Source organism: Elgaria multicarinata, chromosome 1, assembly GCF_023053635.1.
Source record: "Elgaria multicarinata webbii isolate HBS135686 ecotype San Diego chromosome 1, rElgMul1.1.pri, whole genome shotgun sequence".
In the NCBI taxonomy this organism is placed as follows: domain Eukaryota; kingdom Metazoa; phylum Chordata; class Lepidosauria; order Squamata; family Anguidae; genus Elgaria; species Elgaria multicarinata.
Genome location: NC_086171.1, coordinates 212124338 through 212144614, shown reverse-complemented (window position 1 = coordinate 212144614; position 20277 = coordinate 212124338). Strand labels below are relative to the sequence as shown.

Below are 20277 nucleotides of genomic sequence, written 5' to 3'. Positions count from 1 at the left end.
CGTTAACGAGGAGCTATGGTGAATATTCAAAATGGCAGCCATTGCTGCAACAATAAATTCACCCACAGTGGCTTCTTGTTATGTGCAAACTGGGCCACCGTTGCTAGGGAAATCCATTTCCCTCCAGCTCCTGTGAGGACTGCAGCTAAGTGCAGAGGGAACAGGGAATTCGGAGGTACGGGCGGCAGATGGCATCAGCGTAGGGTGACCATATGAAAAGGAGGACCGGGCTCCTGTATCTTTAACTGTAATGTAGGAAAGGGAATTTCAGCAGGTGTCATTTGTATATATGGGGAACCTGGTGAAATTTCCTCTTCATCACAACAGTTAAAGCTGCAGGTGCCCTGCCCTCTTTTAAATCTGGTCACTCTAGTAGAGCTCCTGCAGCTTTAACTGTTGGGATGAAGAGGGAATTTCACCAGATTCTCCCTATATACAAATGACACCTGCTGAAATTCCCTTTTCAATACAGCTGTTAAAGATACAGGAGCCCTGTCCTCCTTTTCATATGGCCACCCTACCTCAGCGTCCCTGCTTGTGCTGCAGCCTCTGGCTCCACCACCCCACTGTTCAAAGCTATACAAAGGTGCTCCTAGTCAGGGCCATCACCTGCCCAACCAAAAGCAAGCCTGAGTCCAAGAACATCTGAAAGCTGCAAACCTGATTCTTTGGAGAGTGCTGCCCCATTCCAAACTGCCCGTCTGGATCAGCTCTCCTCCATGTGGCAGAAAAAAACCCCCTGCACATTGCACACAACCCCCCGTGCACATCTGCTCATCTCTTTCTCGATTCCAGGATCCAGCATTTCCTGGCTGCCTCCCCAGTTCTAAGTCCTAACTGCTGCCTTTAATAGTCCCAGGGAAATCCGAGGCAAAAATCATCCCCAGCCAAGAGGCCTTTCATGAATTCCCTCGGCCCCTCCTGTTCAGCGTTTTTGCTTCAAGTCAAGTTCCCAGGTATTGTGCCTAATGTGGTCTCAGGCAAAAAGCCAGGCAGTTTGCTAGGCATTATTAATTAATAGCCAAGTTGCAGCAAATGGCCACATCCCAGCTTTGGAGTTGGGGCCGAGAGAGAGTTAGGTGAGTCGCTGCGGAAACTCAGCCAGAATTCTGTCCTGAAGAAGCGATTAGCCTAAAGCTTTGGCTGCTATTCGATTTGCATGATAATCTGGTTGTTCTGTAAATCCAAAAAGTAAGGAGCTCAGGTTAAAAAAAAAGCAAAGCAAAAGCAAACTTGCTGCAAGAATTTGCCTGTGTATTAACTCTAGCGGTGCGTGTTTGGACAGAGCGTTTCGTGAAAGCTTAACAAGGGGCAAAAAACGCCCAGAGGGATTCCAAGGGGCTGTGAGCAGACAAGTCCAGAAAGAGGAATTTCCAAGGAATATCTGGGTAGCTAGAAACGAACCACAGAATAGTGGAGTTGGAAGGGGCCCATAAGGCCATCAAGTCCAACCCCCTGCTCAATGCAGGAATCCACCTTAAATCATCCCTGACAGATGGTTGTCCAGCTGTATCTTGAATGCCTCTAGTGTGGTCTAGGTCATGGGTTCCATTGTCTTACTGCTCTAACAGTCAGGACATTTTTCCTGAGGTCCAGCCGGAATCTGGCTTCCTGTAACTTGAGTCCGTGATTCCGTGTCTTGCACGCTGGAAAAATCGGGAAGAGATCCTGGCCCTGTGTGACAACTTTCAAATATTTGAAGAGTGCTATCATGTCTCCCCTCAGCCTTCTCTTCTCCAGGCTAAACATGCCCAGTTCTTTCTCTCTCTCCTTGTTTCCAGACCCCTGATCATCCTCATTGCCCTCCTCTGAACATGCTCCAGCTTGTCTGCATCCTTCTTGAAGTGTGGTGCCCAGAACTGGACGCAACACTCAAGATGAGGCCTAACCAGTGCTGAATAGAGGGCAACCAGTACTTTGTGCGATTTGGGAACTATACTTCTATTAATGCAGCCCAAAATAGCATTTGCTTTTTTTTGCAGCCACATCACACTGTTGGCTCATATTTAGCTTGTGATCTACAACAATTACAAGATCCTTGTAGTATTGCTGAGCCAAGTATCCCCCATCTTGCCTGGAAGTATGCCCTTTTGAACTCAATGGGATTTATTTCTGAGTAGACACCTATAGGCTCGTGCTGTTAGAAGATTAAAGCTTATTTCCGATAATATGTATTTTCTAGGTCATGATTTTTAAAAACTTATTTCAAAGTTGTATCATTATGATATTATCCCTGGCTCACTCATTTCTGCTTCAAATGCTGAACGATTTGTCATTTCCCCCCCCCCCCCCCATATAGTCATGGCTACGATGGCCATAGGAAAAGCAGGACAGGACTCCTGTATCTTTAACAGCTGCACAGAAAAGAGAATTTCATCAGGTGTCATTTGTATGCATACAGCACCTGGTGAAATTCCCTCTTCATCACAGCAGTTAAAGATGCAGGAGCCCTGCCTAGCATGAGCAGATACAAAAGAGGGCAGGGCGCCTACAGCTTTAACTGCTGTGATGAAGAGGGGATTTCACCAGGTGCTGCATGCATACAAATGACACCTGCTGAAATTCCCTTTTCAATACAACTGTCAAAGATACAGGAGCCCTGTCCTCCTTTCCATAGGGTCAACCAACGAGTCATGGCAGCTGTATGGCAATATCTACCAAAATGGATTCGAGTGCCTTTTTTGTATTTTTGGCTACGGTTAGGGTTATGAGCTCATACTAGTTTTAAAGGTCATATTTGATACTTTACTGATCTCTTATTTTTGCACCACACACCTCCATCCAGCTAAGGAGGCTTGTGCAGGACAGCAGCTTTCCACAAGTGTGCAAGGAACTGTGAATAAAGTGGGGTGCATCAGGACATGTGCATACCTTTTATCCACACTGCATGGCTTCCAAAGCGATGCACATTGAGACCTGCGTCCCCATTTACGTTCATGTGCAAGGACTCATGCATATGCACCTAAAACATGCATCTCTAGAGTTTTGATTGTGGAATCTTAAGAGCTTCATCCCACGTCCCTGCTTCCTTCAAATTATCCCCGTAGTGCTAAGCTTTCGCGTTGTTGTTGTTTTTGCTACCGGGAGGCAGCGATCCTTTGCATACCAGGAAGTGAGTTTAAGGCGGGAAGTTGCAGCTAGTGCAAAATGCAGCAGCTAGACTGCTGGCGGGTACATCATGCAGAGACCACATAACACCGGTCTTAAAGGAACTGCACTGGCTGCCTATATTTATTTTATTTTATTTTATTTTAATTTTATTTAAGGATTTTTATGCCGCCATTCAGCCAAAAAAGGCTCTCACGGCGGCTTACAAAAGTATTTCTTGACAGTCCCTGCCCACAGGCTTACAATCTAAAAGACATGACACAAAAGGAAAGGGGATTGGGAGGGAGGAGGAGGAGGGGGGAAAGGAAAGCAAATTCAGGCACTACAATCTTAGTTGCAAAGTTCAGCAGTTACAGGTGACAGCAGGAGGGAGGGGGCTCTCAGCTGGAGCTGGATCCAGGCACGGTGGAGAGGTGCCTGGCTGCTGCTTCCTCCCTCACTGGTGGCCTCTGCAGAGAATATGCTTCCGGTCGGAATTCAAGGTGTTGGTAATGACGTTTAAAGCCCTAAACGGCTTGGGACTTCGATACTTGAGAGAGCGCCTCTCCTTATAGATGCCTGCCCGAGACCTTAGATCTGTTGGAGGAGCCCTTCTCCACATCCCATCAATGCAACATATATGCTATGTTGGGACAAGGGAGAGGGCCTTCTCTGTGGTGGCACCCTGGCTGTGGAATGCCCTCCCCTTGGAGGCCCGATTGGCTCCAACATTGACTGCATTTCGACGCCAAGTAAAAACATGGCTTTTTAACAAAGCCTTTCATGGTTAAACTCACTGGCACATTGTTTTAACTGCTTTTACATTATATATTGTTTTAACTTGGATCATTGTTTAATTTGTTTTTAACTGTGCATATTTATTGTTTTATACTGTATGTTTTTATCTGTACGCCACTCTGAGATCTTAATGATATAGGGTGGGATATAAATGTTTTAAATAAATGTAAAAACATCGTTAAAAATCAACGGTTGACCCAATCCAATCCAAATTTGGTATGCTTAAAGCTCTCCCTAATATCTATTACTGTGCCAATTTTGGTGTCTATATTTTTAAAGCTTACACAGATGTAAGCATTTGTTTAAAATCCTGCTCCTGCGCCCCAGCGGCGGCTCAGAAGATACGCTCGAAAACTAGTGGCTAAATATGGCAAATCTTTTGGCTTTATAGCACTATTAAGGCCGGATGCCTGGGAGTACTTCACAATCAAAGCAGATTATAAGCTGGAAAACTTCGGAGTCCTTTGCACGCAACTCGCAGTGATTGCACAGTATAACGCTGGTGTGATAAAGCTCTAAGCGCTGCGTCTTTTTTTCACAAACTTGAACTGTTTAGTCACTCATGTGTATGAATGCACGGACAATAATATGGCAGTTTTAAAAAACAAAACAAGCCATAAAAACGGAATTACGGACGAAAGCCTAACCTAGGCAAAGAAATGCTAGAGCCTTTCCCAACTGCGGTTCCAATTCCTGAGAATGTAGAGAGATTCATTAGATTGTTCACAATTTAAGAAACAAAGAAACGCAGCAAAATAAAGCTACCGATACTCTCTAATTATAAACTCTACCGAAAGAGCAGTAATGACGAATGCAGGTTACCAACTCCCACGCTCTTCCTCCGTGCAACTACAACTTTGGTTGTATTGAAATTATTTTGTTTTTCCAAAGAGGACTTTATAATAGAGGTATGCGTGCGCACACACACACACACGCACACACACAAGCCCACCTTTTAAAAATTGTTCCCAAAATCTGTAGGTTTTGCCATCTCTTCATATATTAACTCATGGAATGACAAAACGGATGAACGACCAAAAATTGCAGGAGAGAACAAACCAGGCCTGAAAGACTTCTATCTGCCTTCGCCCCCAGATGTGGACCACAACTCCCATTAGCCATGCTGGCGGGGGATGATGGGAGTTGTGGGCACATCTGGAGGAAGACCAGGTTGGGGAAGGCCAGTCTACGTGGGCATACCTAGCTACTGAGCCTCCTCATTTGGGTGAATCCTGTTAGTGCTTGACATAGGGTGACCATATGGAAAGGAGGACAGGGCTCCTATATCTTTTAACAGTTGTATTGAAAAAGGATATTCCAGCAGGTGTCACTTGTAAGCATTTTTCACCTGGTGAAATTCCCTCTTCATCACAACAGTTAAAGCTGCAGGAGCCCTGCCCTCTTTTGTATCTGGTCACTCTAGTATAGCTCCTGCAGCTTTAACTGCTGTGATGAAGAGGGAATTTCACCAGGTGCTGCATGCATACCAATGACACCTGCTGGAATTCCCTTTTCTAGACAACCGTTAAAGATACAAGAGCCCTGTCCTCCTTTCCATAGGGTCACCCTACTTGACATCCTAAGGTCCGTTAATAGCAATCACCGTTCCAGCACCAGAAAGCACATGGAAGCCTCCCACTTGGTAGATTCATCCAAGTGATGCTAAAAATGTATACCACTTGCGTGACCGAAAACTCTGAGGTTTTCGTTTCTGTGACGGCCCCCCTGACAATGCGGCCTACACATTGCAGGCAGAAATGCCGAGGGAACCAGGAATCACTGCAGAGCAGACGGTATAAAAATCCAGGTTAGCCTGGTGTGTTTAAAAGTCTTTCGTTGTGAACAATTCTTCGGGAATAATTTGGCGGTATGTGGCCTGTGCACTTTTCATGAAGTTAAAAGGGCTGAAGACTGATCTGATCTTGTGGTGTTTTTTTTTAAATGATAGCCAGGAAATCCAGGAAAGAGCCTGGACTATCCTTGGGGTGGGTAGGAAAAGATGTGACTCCAGCCCTGCTCAAAATGTTGGTTTTGCTTATTTATTTTTTATTTATTTATTTATTACATTTTTATACCGCCCAATAGCCGAAGCTCTCTGGGCGGTTCACAAAAATTAAAACCATGATGAACATAATAAAACAACCAACAACCTAAAAACCCAAATACAAAATACAATATAAAAAGCACAACCAGGATAAAACCACACAGCAGGAATTGATATAGGATTAAAATACAGAATTAAAACACCAAATTTAAATTTAAGTTAAATTAGGTGTTAAAATACTGAGAAAATAAAAAGGTCTTCAGCTGGCAATGGAAGGAGTACACTGTAGGCACCAAGCGAACCTGTCTGGGGAGTATGTTCCACAGCTGGGGTGCTACAGCAGAGAAGGCCCTTCTCCTAGTAGCCGCTCACGGAGAAGGACCCCTGTGGATGATCTTACTGTCGGGGCAGGTACATACTGTATGGGAGGAGGCGTTCCTTCAAATAACATGGCCCAAAGCCATTTAGGGCTTTGTATGTTAGTACCAGCACTTTGAATCGGGCCCGGACCTGGACTGGCAGCCAGTGAAGTTGGAAAAGGACTGGTGAGATGTGGTCTCGCCGGCCAGTCCCTGTTAGTAAACGGGCTGTCCTGTTTTGGACCAGCTGAAGTTTCCGGACCGTTTTCAAAGGCAGCCCCAGGTATAACGCTGCCGTATTAATACTAGCCTGGAAACACGAATCACTATTTGGTGGGAGGATCCAACAGTGGCTAGCCAGATGGGCTGACGATCAGGTGGAGAAGACTTACTACATGGCAATCCTTGGAGGAAAGAAATCCAACCCTAGGAAAAAGACTTCTACCATGCAGCTAGGGAACATATGAAGGAGGCTCTTACCACTCTGATTACTGAGTAATTCAGATGTTTTTGGCACTGCACAATTTTTAAAAAAGAAGCAAAATGAAGTTGACCTCCTCGGCGACAAGTACCCCCAGCATCAAACGAGGCAAGTCACACATGGGACATAAGGTTGCCTGTGGGACTTACACACAAGTAAATCAGTGCTGGCTGTACACACATAGCAGAATCTGGTATAATGATGACAGAGCCGGTATGGTATAGTCCACCCTTCCTCAACTTGGGGCGCTCCAGATGTGTTGGACTACAACTCCCAGAATGCCTCAGCCACCTGGCTGGGGCATTCTGGGAGATGCAGTCCAACACATCTGGAGCGCCCCAGGTTGAGGAATCATAGAATCATAGAATTATAGAATAGCAGAGTTGGAAGGGGCCTACAAGGCCATCGAGTCCAACCCCCTGCTCAATGCAGGAATCCACCCTAAAGCATCCCTGACAGAGGGTTGTCCAGCTGCCTCTTGAAGGCCTCTAGTGTGGGAGAGCCCACAACCTCCCTAGGTAACTGGTTCCATTGTCGCACTGCTCTAACAGTCAGGAAGTTTTTCCTGATGTCCAGCCGGAATCTGGCTTCCTTTAACTTGAGCCCGTTATTCCGTGTCCTGCACTCTGGGAGGATCGAGAAGAGATCCTGGCCCTCCTCTGTGTGACAACCTTTTAAGTATTTGAAGAGTGCTATCATGTCTCCCCTCAATCTTCTCTTCTCCAGGCTAAACATGCCCAGTTCTTTCAGTCTCTCTTCATAGGGCTTTGTTTCTAGACCTCTGATCATCCTGGTTGCCCTCTTCTGAACCCGCTCCAGCTTGTCTGCGTCCTTCTTGAATTGTGGAGCCCAGAACTGGATGCAATACTCTAGATGAGGCCTAACCAGGGCCGAATAGAGAGGAACCAGTACCTCACGTGATTTGGAAGCTATACTTCTATTAATGCAGCCCAAAATAGCATTGGCCTTTCTTGCAGCCGTATCGCACTGTTGGCTCCTATTCAGCTTGCGATCTACAACAATTCCAAGATCTTTCTCATTTGTAGTATTGCTGAGCCAAGTGTCCCCCATCTTGTAACTGTGCATTTGGTTTCTATTCCCTAAATGTAGAACTTGGCATTTATCCCTATTAAATTTCATTCTGTTGTTTTCAGCCCAGCACTCCAGCCTATCAAGATCACTTTGAAGTTTGTTTCTGTCTTCCAGGATATTAGCTATCCCATCCAATTTTGTGTCATCTGCAAATTTGATCAGCGTTCCCTGCACCTCCTCGTCCAAATCATTAATAAAAATGTTGAAGAGCACTGGGCCCAGGACTGAGCCCTGCGGCACCCCACTCGTTGCCTCTCCCCAGTTTGAGGCTGGGGAGGCTGGGGAAGGCTGGTATAGTCTCTCTAGCCCAGCATTCTGTTCACACAGTGGCCAACCAGCTGTTGAAATGGAACCCACACGCAGGACACAAGTGTTGAACTGGAACCCAGGAGATCTGGGTTCAAGTCCCCACTTGGCCTCGAAGCTCCCTGGGTGACTCTGGGTCAGCCGCTCACTCTCAGCCTAACCTACCTCATAGAATCATAGAATAGCAGAGTTGGAAGGGGCCTACAAGGCCATCGTGAGGCAGGTGGCTAGTGAGGCAGTGGCTACTAGGAGGAGGGTTTTCTCCGCTGTGGCACCCCGGTTGTGGAATGAGCTCCCCAGAAAGGTCCGCCTGGCGCCTACACTGTACTCCTTTCGTCGCCAGCTGAAGACCTTTTTATTCACTCAGTATTTTAACACTTAATTTTAACTTAAATTTAAATTATACTGTTTTAACTCTGTATTTTAACCTTATATCAATTTTGCTGCGTGGTTTTATCCTGGTTGTGCTTTTTATATTGTATTTTGTATTTGTGTTTTTAACTTGGTGGTTGTTTTATGATGGTTTTAATTTTTGTGAACCGCCCAGAGAGCTTTGGCTATTGGGCGGTATAAAAATGTAATAAATAAATAAAATAAATAAATAAATCGAGTCCAACCCCCTGCACAATGCAGGAATCCACCCTAAAGCATCCCTGACAGATGGTTGTCCAGCTGCCTCTTGAAGGCCTCTAGTGTGGGAGAGCTCACAACCTCCCTAAGTAACTGGTTCCATTGTCATACTGCTCTAACAGTCAGGAAGTTTTTCCTGATGTCCAGACGGAATCTGGCTTCCTTTAACTTGAGCCCATTATTCCGTGTCCTGCACTCTGGGAGGATCGAGAAGAGATCCTGGCCCTCCTCTGTGTGACAACCTTGTAAGTATTTGAAGAGTGCTCTCATGTCTCCCCTCAATCTTCTCTTCTCCAGGCTAAACATGCCCAGTTCTTTCAGTCTCTCTTCATAGGGCTTTGTTTCCAGGCCCCTGATCATCCTGGTTGCCCTCCTCTGAACCCGCTCCAGCTTGTCTGCGTCCTTCTTGAATTGTGGAGCCCAGAACTGGACACAATACTCTAGATGTGGCCTAACCAGGGCCGAATAGAGAGGAACCAGGACCTCACATGATCTGGAAGCTCTACTTCTATTAATGCAGCCCAAAATAGCATTTGCCTTTCTTGCAGCCATATCGCACTGTTGGCTCCTATTCAGCTTGTGATCTACAACAATTCCAAGATCCTTTTCATTTGTAGGATCTTGGAATTGTTGTAGATCACAAGATCACAGGAGCGCTGTGAGGATAAAATGGAAAGGAGGAGGGTCATGTAAGCTGCCCTGGGTTCCTTGGAAGGAAAAGGACAGGATATAAATATAATACTAAAAAAATTAAAAGGTGATAGGAAGGCCTGCAGCACTTCAGAATTCAAGTGGATAAGGCAAAAGATTCACCATACCCTGCTGAGAGAAAACAAGTATTTCAAGTAAAAGAAGGGCCTGGCCAGCCCCTTCTAGTCAGAGTGACCAGTTGCAAAAGAAGGCAGGGCTCCTGCTGCTTTAGCTGTTGTGATGAAGAGGGAATTTCACCAGGTGCTGCATGCGTACAAATGACACTTGCTGAAATTCCCTTTTCTATACAACTGTTAAAGACACAGGAGCCCGTCCTCCTTTCCATAGGGTTGCTGTAAATGTTTCCTGCTGTGGACAAACAGCTGGGAAGCAGTTAATTGCAGGGGAGAAAACAGGCAGGGAAAGGGTTAAACACCCCTGCACTAGAATTGCTACACATTACACATAGTTCCAGCCTTAGATCAGTGTCACAAGTTTCCCCACCCCCTTCTAGCATCCTAGCCCCCGTCTATACGACAACGGGATTCATCCTCTTTGAATATAAACCCGAATTTTTGTTGATTCGAAACTAGGTAAAGAGCGTCACACTGCAGCAGCAACGGCAATTTATGCCCTGAATTGTGTTTTTTTGTTTGTAGTGCAGTTATAAATGCGCACATGTGCATTATCGCATATACGATGCTACGGAGGAGAGAGGACAGAAGCTATAAATTTTACATGTGGAGCTCCGCAAATTCATATAACAGACAAACCGGGAGCGGGGCCCCCCGGGAGGAACGAGGCAGCAGAGGAGGGTGCACATTCCACCCTGTTTGTTTTAATAACCTCTCTCTGCGGAGCTCCGCAGAATCGGAGAATTCAAACTAAAAACGGCGCGAAAGAACAAGGCAGCCGATTGGTGGGAAAGCGGGCAATCACGTTGTCCTACCCTCAAAGCTCCGCCCACATGTCAAAATGCGATTTACATCCCCCAAGGACACATAACCATAACGCGTTGCAAACTTGGACGTTGCTCCAAAAGTCGTGGTAAATCGCGAATACGAATACGAGCATTGTTGCATTAAAACCCCGGCACTATGACGAATGGACGGCTGTGTCATGTGTCTTGAAATGTGAATATGCGCATTTAGGTCAGGGTAAAGCCCCTAGTGATCCCAACAATTCCCTTCCTTTCTTTTTGTACAAGGTTTGTGCTACCGTATTTCTTCGATTCTAAGACGCCATCGATCGTAAGACGCACACTAATTTCAGTACCACCAACAGAAGAAAAGCTTTGATTCTAAGAAATAATAAACGCACCCGCGATTCTAAGACGCACCCTGTTTTTAGAGCTGTTTATATGGGGGGGGGAGTGCGTCTTAGAATTGAAGAAATATGGTATTTTTTAAGTTTCTTAGAACAAAACTTCCTGGACATGAAACCCTGAAAGCTACATTCCTACGCCAGCCATAAAAAGATTGGATTAAATTAAAATTTCCTTTTCATTTAATTTCTTTTTCTTGCTTCTGCAGGCGCTGCATTTTTAAAAAGAAAGAGAAGCAGAAGCAGACCAAGGAGAAGCTGTACTATGAATTTTGAATGGAAATGATTTCCTGCACGCCACTTTTAAAAGGATAAGGTTTACAACGGGTATAATTCCGCTCCGTCGGTGCAATGGAAAATTTGTTTGTGCATTTAATGTTTTTAAGGTGGCTTCCACCTCCCCACCCCGCCCCAGAGGATTAATGACCACCTCCTTCACCACACTGCCAGCAAGCATAAACGCAAATGTGAACGCACAATAATGATAATTTTAAAGGACACCAAATCAGTCCTTTTCTGAAAAGGACTGGAAAACCCCTTACTTGAGCTGTAGAAACAAATGTCCAGCCACTGCAAGAGTTTCTACCGTACCGATTCCCTTCCAAAGAATTTCCAAATGCCAGTGAATGCCACTGAATAGTTGACCTGGGAGTTTCGTCCCACTTTGCCACCAGTCGTCTGGGTAAGTCCCTGCCTCTTTCGGCCTCGGTTCTGTGAAATAATGCTGGTCCACCTTCCAAAGAACTTCACAAATTAAACCCTGCTGTATAAGCGGGAGACAACATCCTCCATACAGCTTCTGGCCATGTCATCGCTAGACGTGCAACATCTGATGCCACCCACCCCACGTTTACATGGTCTGGTTTTCTCCAGGTGGATATATCCTTGCAGGCTTTCGTACACCAATAAAGCAGCCCTGCCTGTTCCAGGATCCTGCTTATCTTCATTCTCCCATTTTAATTACTATTCATTTATAGAGTGTTGTCAACATGAGCAAAGAAAAAGACACACACACACACACAGAGAGAGAGAGAGTCTCTGCCTCAAGGAACTTACAAAGGGACGCAAGGATTCAAAGGGAGAAATGCAAGCAAATGCCCTTACTCGTTGAAATGCAGACTTCCTGAACCTGGTGCCACCCAAATGTTTGGACTCCAACTGCCATCATGCACAGCCAGCATGGCCAATATATCTGGAGGCCCCCAGGCTGGGACAGGCTGCATTAGAACATAAGGAGAGTCGAAATGGATCAGGCCAAGGGTCTGACTAAACCAGGATCCTGTTCCCCGCACCGGCTACAATCCGGTGCTTCCAGAAACCCACAAGCAGCACTTGAATGAATGAAAGAGCCCTCCGCGCTCTTTTGCTTCCCCAGCCTCTGAACGTTGATGCTCCCATTCGCCAACACGGCTAATCGCTGTTGATGGACCATCTTGTTCAAAATTGGTTAAACATACTCCAGGGTCCTGAATTGAAGAATTAGGGAGAGGAAGCAGCAGGCCGGTACCATGTGGCTCAGCTCTCGGTTGAATGTCAAAACATTTTCATTAGCATCACCCCCCTCCTGAATACATGGGGGTTAGAGACCAGCCCCTTCCTAAGACCAGATACCCACATCCTCTCTCCGTGTCTCGATTTCCCCTTTCCACTCCTTCCCATCCAGAGATGTCAAGGAATGGTGGCGGGGTGGGGTGGGTGGGTAGGTAGGGAAGCGTTCTGCTCATGTGGATGGCCCCTGCCAGCCCCTGCAGCTAACTGGCGGGGGGAGCACCATGTGGGTTGCACGGACGCCACACTTGGGGCCTGGAGCACGGAAGTCGCCCGGAGCAAAAGCGCGAACCAAAGACACGCGTGCCGGCAACCCCTGGTCGAGTGCAACACCAGGCACAGCCGGGCGTTCCCAAAGATGACCCCTGCCTGGAAGCAGTAAAACTTCCCGTTCCACCCAGCCGAGACCCAAAGCAGGCGCAAGGCCGCCTTGCTGTCTCAAGCAGCAGATGTGCAGCGCAACCTGAGCGGCACACGTCGCCCTCTCCTCTGCCACATGGCCGGAGACCCCGGCAAGCATCACTCAGGTCGCGCACCTCTTCGCCAGCAGCCCTGCAAACACGGGCTCCTCCGTTCTTGCTCGCTTGCGCAACGTGCCCAAGCCCGATCGCATGGCTCCAAGTCTTTGGGTCTCCTGTTCATCACAACATAGGAAGCTGCTTTAGACCGAGTCAAACCCTTGGTCCATCTAGCCCAGAATCGTCGACACTGACTGGCAGGAGTGTGGCTCTCCAGGGTTCCAGACAGGAGTTTTCTCTGCCCTACTCGGAGATGCTGGGGAGACCTTGGGATTGCAAGACACGTGCTCTGCCACTGAGCCACGGTGCCTTACTGCCCGCCCCCTGACCTCAGGGCTCCATCCATCCTGCGTTTCAAATCTCCTGCCATCTCTCCCTGTCCCTTCAAGGATCAGACACCATTGACCTTGACCTGACCAGCCGTTGACCTTGACCTCACACGCCCCCTTGCCCTCTGGTCAAGACCCGGAAGCCTTCGGCCAGCCCAAATGCCCATGGGGCTGCCGCGTGACCTCCAAGTGACCTGTGAGCATCACCCTCTGCCCTCGGCCTCACCCTCCCTTCCGCACCGCTTTTCCTGAACATGTCAGATATGGGGCAGTTCCAAGTGTGTGTGTGTGTGTGTCGGAATTGGGGGGGGGGTCACACCACCTGTCGCTGCAAGGGGAGAGGCTGCTTAGTTTGCATGGATTTGGGGGTGGGGGGGCAGCACTGATCTCGTTCCATGGGGCACAGCCCTTCTTCTAAAGCAGAAAAAGAAAGACTTGAAGGCTCTAACCTCCCCCCTGCCTGCTTCTCTCCCCTTTGCTAGATTTTCCTAACTCGTTGCTTTAAGAAAGAAAGAAAGGAAGAAAGAAAGAAAGAATATTTTGCTTCCTCTTTTATATAGATAGATAGATTGTTCCATCACTGCTAAGAAATATAATTTTTTAAAAAAGCAATCAAAGGCATGGGTGGAGAATGCAATGAGGCGCGTGTGTGTGTGTGTGTGTGTGTGTGTGTGTGTGTTTTCTCTCTTGCAGGGGAAGCGGAGGGAGGCAGGGTAAGAAAAAGAAAAACAAGCCACACACACACACACACAAAAAGAGCAAATAAAAACCCACACGCACATGCACACACACCCTGCGATGGTTTTCTTCGTGCATGCAAATTTTTGGGGGGGGGGGTTTGAAGAGCGAGGCGAGAGGAAGAACCTAGTGAGATCGAGGCAGATCTTATTTGCAAAAAAAAAAAAAAAAGCATACAAAATAAATAATTAAAAGCCCAGGAAAAGCAATGAAGCAAAATGGCGACTTTTTTATGTAGAAGGAGGAGAGAGAGAGAGAGAGAGAGAGAAAGAGAGAGGGAGAAGGAGAGGAAGAAAGAAAGAGAGAGGGATGAGAGGGAAGGGAAGGCGAAAGAGAGAGAGGGGGGGAGAGGGGGGGAAGAACCCCCCCTTTCCCCTCTGCCTCCCTGCTGCTGCTGCGCTCCGCCGAAGGAAGCGGGCAGCCCCTGGGGAGGCGAGGGGCGACCGGGCGGAGTGAGAAGCAGCCTCGGGGGGTGGGAAAGGGCCGGAGGGCGGCAGGGCGCGGCGAGGGCGGGCGAAGGGGGCTCCCTTACCTCGGCGCGGGCAGGCAGCGCGCTCTCCTCGCTCTCTCCAAGGGGGCCCCGGGCGCGCACAGCTCACAGCCGCCGCGATGCGCACGGCCAAAGCGCCGCCGCCGCCGCCACCGGCTCATGCGCGAAGGAGGAAACCCCCCCCCGTGCGCGCACCCCCCCCGCTTCGTTCCTCCCGATCCCCTCCTCCTCCTCCTCCTCCTCCTCTCCTCCTCCTCCTCCTCGCTACCTTTGACAGTTTTACAGTCGGAGAAAGAGCCAAGCAACTTGCAACTCTCGCGTTATTATTCCCACCGTGCCGCTTTGCAACCAGGGATCCGGGGACGGGAGAGACATGGTGGGGGGTCGGAGGAGGAGGAGGAGGATGGGACACCCCTGGCAGGTGCGCGATCCAGAAGCCAGCTAGGAAGGGCGAGGCAGGGGAGGGGAGGGGAGGGGAGGGGAGGGGGAGCAGGGCTGGCCAGTCTCCCCCCTCCCTTTTCTTGGGGCATCGTGATGCCTGGGCTCTCCCCCACCCTCCCATGGGTGCCACCGCGAGCTTTAGCTTCCTTTGGGTTAACTCGGCTGTTGCCATCACCACCCGCGTCCTGCTGCCCCCTAAAAATGCCAGGGGAATGGGATGCTGTCAGCGCAGGAGGAAAACCGAACTCTTTGCATGCTCTTAGGAAGATGCGTTAGAATAGTAGAGGTGGAAGGGGCCTATGAGGCCATCGAGTCCGACCCCCTGCTCCATGCAGGAATCCACCCTAAAGCATCCCTGACAGAGGGCTGTCCAGCTGCCTCTCGAAGGCCTCTAGTGTGGGAGAGCCCACCGCCTCCCTAGGCAACTGATTCCATTGTCGTACTGCTCTAACAGTCAGGAAGTTTTTCCTGATGTCCAGCTGGAAACTGGCTTCCTTTAACTTGAGCCCGTTATTCCGTGTCCTGCACTCTGGGAGGATCGAGAAGAGATCCTGGCCCTCCTCTGTGGGACAACCTTTTAAGTATTTGGAGAGTGCTATCATGTCTCCCCTCAATCTTCTCTTCTCCAGACTAAACATGCCCAGTTCTTTCAGTCTCTCTTCATAGGGCTTTGTTTCCAGACCCCTGATCATCCTGGTTGCCCTCCTCTGAACACACTCCAGCTTGTCTGCGTCCTTCTTGAATTGTGGAGCCCAGAACTGGACGCAATACTCTAGATGAGGCCTAACCAGGGCCGAATAGAGAGGAACCAGTGTGTAATACTTCAGAACCAGTACCTCATGTGATTTGGAAGCTATACTTCTATTAATGCAGCTCAAAATAGCATTTGCTTTTCTTGCAGCCATATCGCATTGTTGGCTCATAAAGCACTGTTGGCTCATAAAGCCAGTTAGGAAGGGCGAGGTAGGGGAGGGGAGGGGGGAGCAGGGCTGGCCAGTCCCCCCTTCCCTTTTCTTGGGGCATCGTGATGCCTGGGCTCCTCCCCCCCACCCAAGGGTGCCACCTGCGAGCTTTACCTTTCTTTGGGTTAACTCGGCTGTCGCCATCACCACCCGCGTCCTGCTGCCCCCTAAAAATGCCAGGGGAATGGGATGCCGTCAGCGCAGGAGGAAAACCAAACTCTTTGCATGCTCTTAGGAAGATGCGGTAGAATAGTAGAGGTGGAAGGGGCCTATAAGGCCATCGAGTCCAACCCCCTGCTCATTTCAGGAATCTACCTTAAAGCATCCCTGACCGATGGCTTCCAGCTACCTCTTGAAGGCCTCCAGGGTGGGAGAGCCCACCACCTCCCTAGGCCATGGGTTCCATTGCTGTACTGCTCTAACAGGACGTTTTTCCTGATGTTCAGCCGGAATCCGGCTTCCTGTAACTTGAGCCCCATTATTCCGTGTCCTGCATTCTGGGATGATCGAGAAGAACGCCTGGCCCTCCGTAGGTCAGGGGACACTCTTTTATCCATCCTGCACCAGAACTGTCTCTGACCTGCATGTCTCTCCAGACCGGTCTCAGGTGGGCAGAGATGGTGGGGTTTGAACCTGGGACCTTGCGCAACTCAGTGACTGCTGTTCTTGAGCAATGGTCCCCCTAGAAGTCTTCTGTCCTTTTAGTTCTGCTACGGAACTAAGGTCAAGGACCGCAATGAGTCTTGTTGCGTGTTGAAGACCAGAGTTGGCTCCTGGTTTTGGAGAACGCTTGGGCAAAGCACCCTCAATAGCCCACCTCCCTCTTGCCAGCTCCAATTGCTCCTCATGGCTCCTGCTTCCTGTAAAAGAAGTCAGGGTCCACCTGACAAGCCTGCAAGGTAGGCTCCTGGACCAAACGTCCTAAACTCCCAGGTAACCCACCTCCCTGCCTTGTCCCCAACCGGGATGAGCCAGATGTTCACGGGAATAAACCACAGACACACATTTTAGGGACCAAAGCAACTTTACTGCAATCACTCAAACTCCCACGTAGGGCCTTGGTCGTAAAACAGCCCCTTTTAAAATGGGAAGGGGGAGAATAAGGGGGGGGAGGAAGAGGGAATGTGGAAAAGGAGGAGTGAGGAAAGAAGGTGAAGGAAAGCTCTGATACTTAGCCATTACCCCAAGAAGCATTCATACGACCCCACACCCAGCCGAAATCCGGCTGGCCTTCTCCAGAATACCCACACACGTTATTTATTTATTTATTTATTTATTTTAAGGATTTTTATGCCGCCATTCAGCCAAAAAAGGCTCTCACGGCGGCTTACAAAAGTACTTCTTGACAGTCCCTGCCCACAGGCTTACAATCTAAAAGCCATGACACAAAAGGAAAGGGGATTGGGAGGGAGGAGGAGGAGGGGGAAACATTAAAAAAAAACCACACACACCTTTCTAACTCTGGGCAACCTCCGTGGTTGCCACGGACCTGACCTTCCCACTTGACATACGCACGCACCTCCAAGGAAGATGGAGGATCTTCTTCATAGAGCTTTTTATCTCTTCTTGGGACCCCCAGTCCCATGACCTAGGTAGACCAACCAGTGCCCTTCCCGGGCGATACCCCACGCCCTCCAATAGGGGCGGAGCCACCTCTTTTTCCCACAGTTGAATCCTGTTAATTTGTCCACCGCCCTGATAATCCCCAGGTGCCGGTGGGAGTTGGGCCATAGCTAGGCCTAAGGTTTATCCCTGGATCATCCAGGGGTCAAACCTGTTCATCTAGGTGACACACAGGGCCTTGCTAGACCTACCTGATAATCCGGTGGGGAGTAGGGCTGACGCCGCGCTACAGCTAGCGCGGGCCATCGCCCTTTTCTACACGTAACACGCAACGGGGAAAGGGAAAGCCCCGTCGCATCCTCCATTTTTTTTTACCTAAAGGGCCATGTGCGCAGGAGCGCACCAATGGAAAAGTAAGTGTCCTTACTTTTTAAGTAACTGCCCCTGATTCCCCCCCACACAATGCCTGATGCCCCCCTGCCCGCTCGCTCGCCCGTCCTCCCCCCGCTCGCCATGCCCATCCTCTGCTTGGCGTGCCCCGACCCCGTTCTTCTTCCCCCCGTCCGCCATGTCTGATGCCCCCCCTGCCCGCTCGCCAGCCCACTCGCCATGCCCACCCGATCACCCGCCTGCCATGTCCGATGCCCCCTCTGCGCGCCCCTGTCTGTGATCTAGCCTGGAGAAGAGAAGATTGAGGGGAGACATGATAGCACTCTTCAAATACTTAAAAGGTTGTCACACAGAGGAGGGCCAGGATCTCTTCTCGATCCTCCCAGAGTGCAGGACACAGAATAACGGGCTCAAGTTAAAGGAAGCCAGATTCCGGCTGGACATCAGGAAAAACTTCCTGACTGTTAGAGCAGTGCGACGGTGGAATCAGCTACCTAGGGAGGTTGTGGGCTCTCCCACACTAGAGGCATTCAAGAGGCAGCTGGACAACCATCTGTCAGGGATGCTTTAGGGTGGATTCCTGCATTGAGCAGGGGGTTGGACTCGATGGCCTTGTAGGCCCCTTCCAACTCTGCTATTCTATGATTCTATGATTCTATGATCTCCCCACCCTGGCTCCGCTCTCCCCCCCATCTCTCCTGCCGGGTCTGCTCTTTCCCCCGGCCCCCATCTCCCCCCCGTGATTCCCGCCCCCCCGGCCCGATGGGCACAGCGCTCCTATGGAATGCTGTGCCCAGTGTGCGGCTTCTCTCGGCTACTCATGAGTAAGCGAGCAGCCGGGAAAAGCCACGGAAGTAGCTAGACCTTCCGCAGCCCCGGCCTTAGCCCGGGGCTGCGGAAAAGCCAGGCCATAAGCGGATCCAGTTATCCCGGGTCAAGGGAGGACTTAGCCCGGCCTGACCCCGGGATCCCCTGTGCGTCGTCTGGATGCACAGCAAGGAGACTGGGCCTCACACCAGGCTAACTCCTCGTCTAGCAACGGCCACAGGAGATCCAGTGCTCAGGCAAGGGCGAACCCTGGATGATCCCAGGATAAACCTTAGGTCTAGCTGTGGCCTTGGACTGGCTCGAGGCACGGATGACCTTGGCTGGCAGCCACCAAAGCCTGGCACACAGCCAGTTTGAACAATAGACCACAGATCATACCTAGGGGCAGATCATACCTAAGGGCAACCCCATAGCAACAGCAAAGTTAAAGGTACAGATTTGCACCCCTGTCCTTCACACTTCCTGGCTTAGGCTGAGAGCCAGGGAGCAAGCAGGCGGTGGCATCTGTTCCTCCTCACCACCACCAGTGTCTGGGCCAGACCATGAGGCAGGTGAACAAGCAGGTTGCAGTGAGGATGAGGAGGAGCAACTCCAGGGGGGCTGTTGTCAGTGGGGACCCTACTGGGATGTAGGCCCTGGGGAAGTGCCCAGACATGCCAATCCTTGGCTCTGGCCTGGTTGAAGACCAACACATCTGTCATGGCGTACGCTTCCATGGAGGCGCAGAAGAACGTGGGTCGTACCTTGCAACAGAATGGAGGGTAGTCGTAGTTCCTTTGCAGGTAGAAGGCCCTGGCGTCTCCAAGGATGCTTCCAGATGGAGGGTTCCTCCTAGTGCTATCAGTCAGGGCATTGTGGAGCCGCTCCGTCTTCACCTCCCAGTTAGATTTCTTTCGGGGAAAGAAAAAAGGCAGACGAACCCAGCGGAGAAACTGGAAGGATTTGAAGTTGAAGGTGGCAGCGTCTGGAGCCCATGGAAAACTTGGTGAACAAGGGAGGGTGATTTGCATGATACAATACCTTGCCTGGAAGCTTCCTGGATAAAAAGAACCAGGTAGCAAGTCAGAGGGAACATCCTTTGCTGGCTGAGACCTGCCGTCAATAACAGTAGACAGTCCTGGGGTTGATGGACCAGCCGTCTGACCTTGTTTATGGCAGGAGCTCCCGGGGTTCCTAAGAGAAGGCAAGAGCCCGGAAGCACTGTGGGGGATTTTGGAAATCAGTTTATTGGGGGGCAATCCAGCAGAATGCCATGGCTCACGTCCCATTGTGTTGTGTTTTCGGTGAAAAGAGCTCTGTCTCATGCATGTTTCCTTGGAAGTAAACCCTATCAAGTTCAATGGGACTCTAGGCAAGTTGACACAGGATTGGACAGTAGACTTGGACAGAGGTTCTCTTGAACTCAGTTGACTTTGTTCTGAGTGAACATGCACAGATTTGTGCTATTAGTCATGAGTAGCATTTACTACAGAGCCTGCTTCATCACTATATACACTAGATGCTGGGGAACATGGGTGGGAGGCTGCTGTTGCACCTGTGTCCTGCTTGTGGGCCCCTGGTCGACAGCTGGTTGTCCACTGTGTGAACAGAGTGCTGGACTAGATGGACCCTTGGTCTGATCCAGCAGGGCTCGTCTTATTTCTTCGTAAATACGTGAGGT

At 49.6% G+C, this 20277-nt stretch overlaps 1 protein-coding gene across 1 annotated transcript in view; it reads right to left on the bottom strand.

Annotated features, from left to right (window-relative positions):
• The window catches only part of ZNF512B (zinc finger protein 512B), a 60976-nt gene extending 46435 nt beyond the window's left edge, over positions 1-14541 (bottom strand). Inside the window, exon 1 of the mRNA XM_063147324.1 lies at positions 14476-14541. The gene's annotated coding sequence lies outside the window, so the exon portion shown is untranslated. The remainder of the gene's footprint in view (positions 1-14475) is intronic.
• Positions 14542-20277: the final 5736 nt, after the last annotated feature.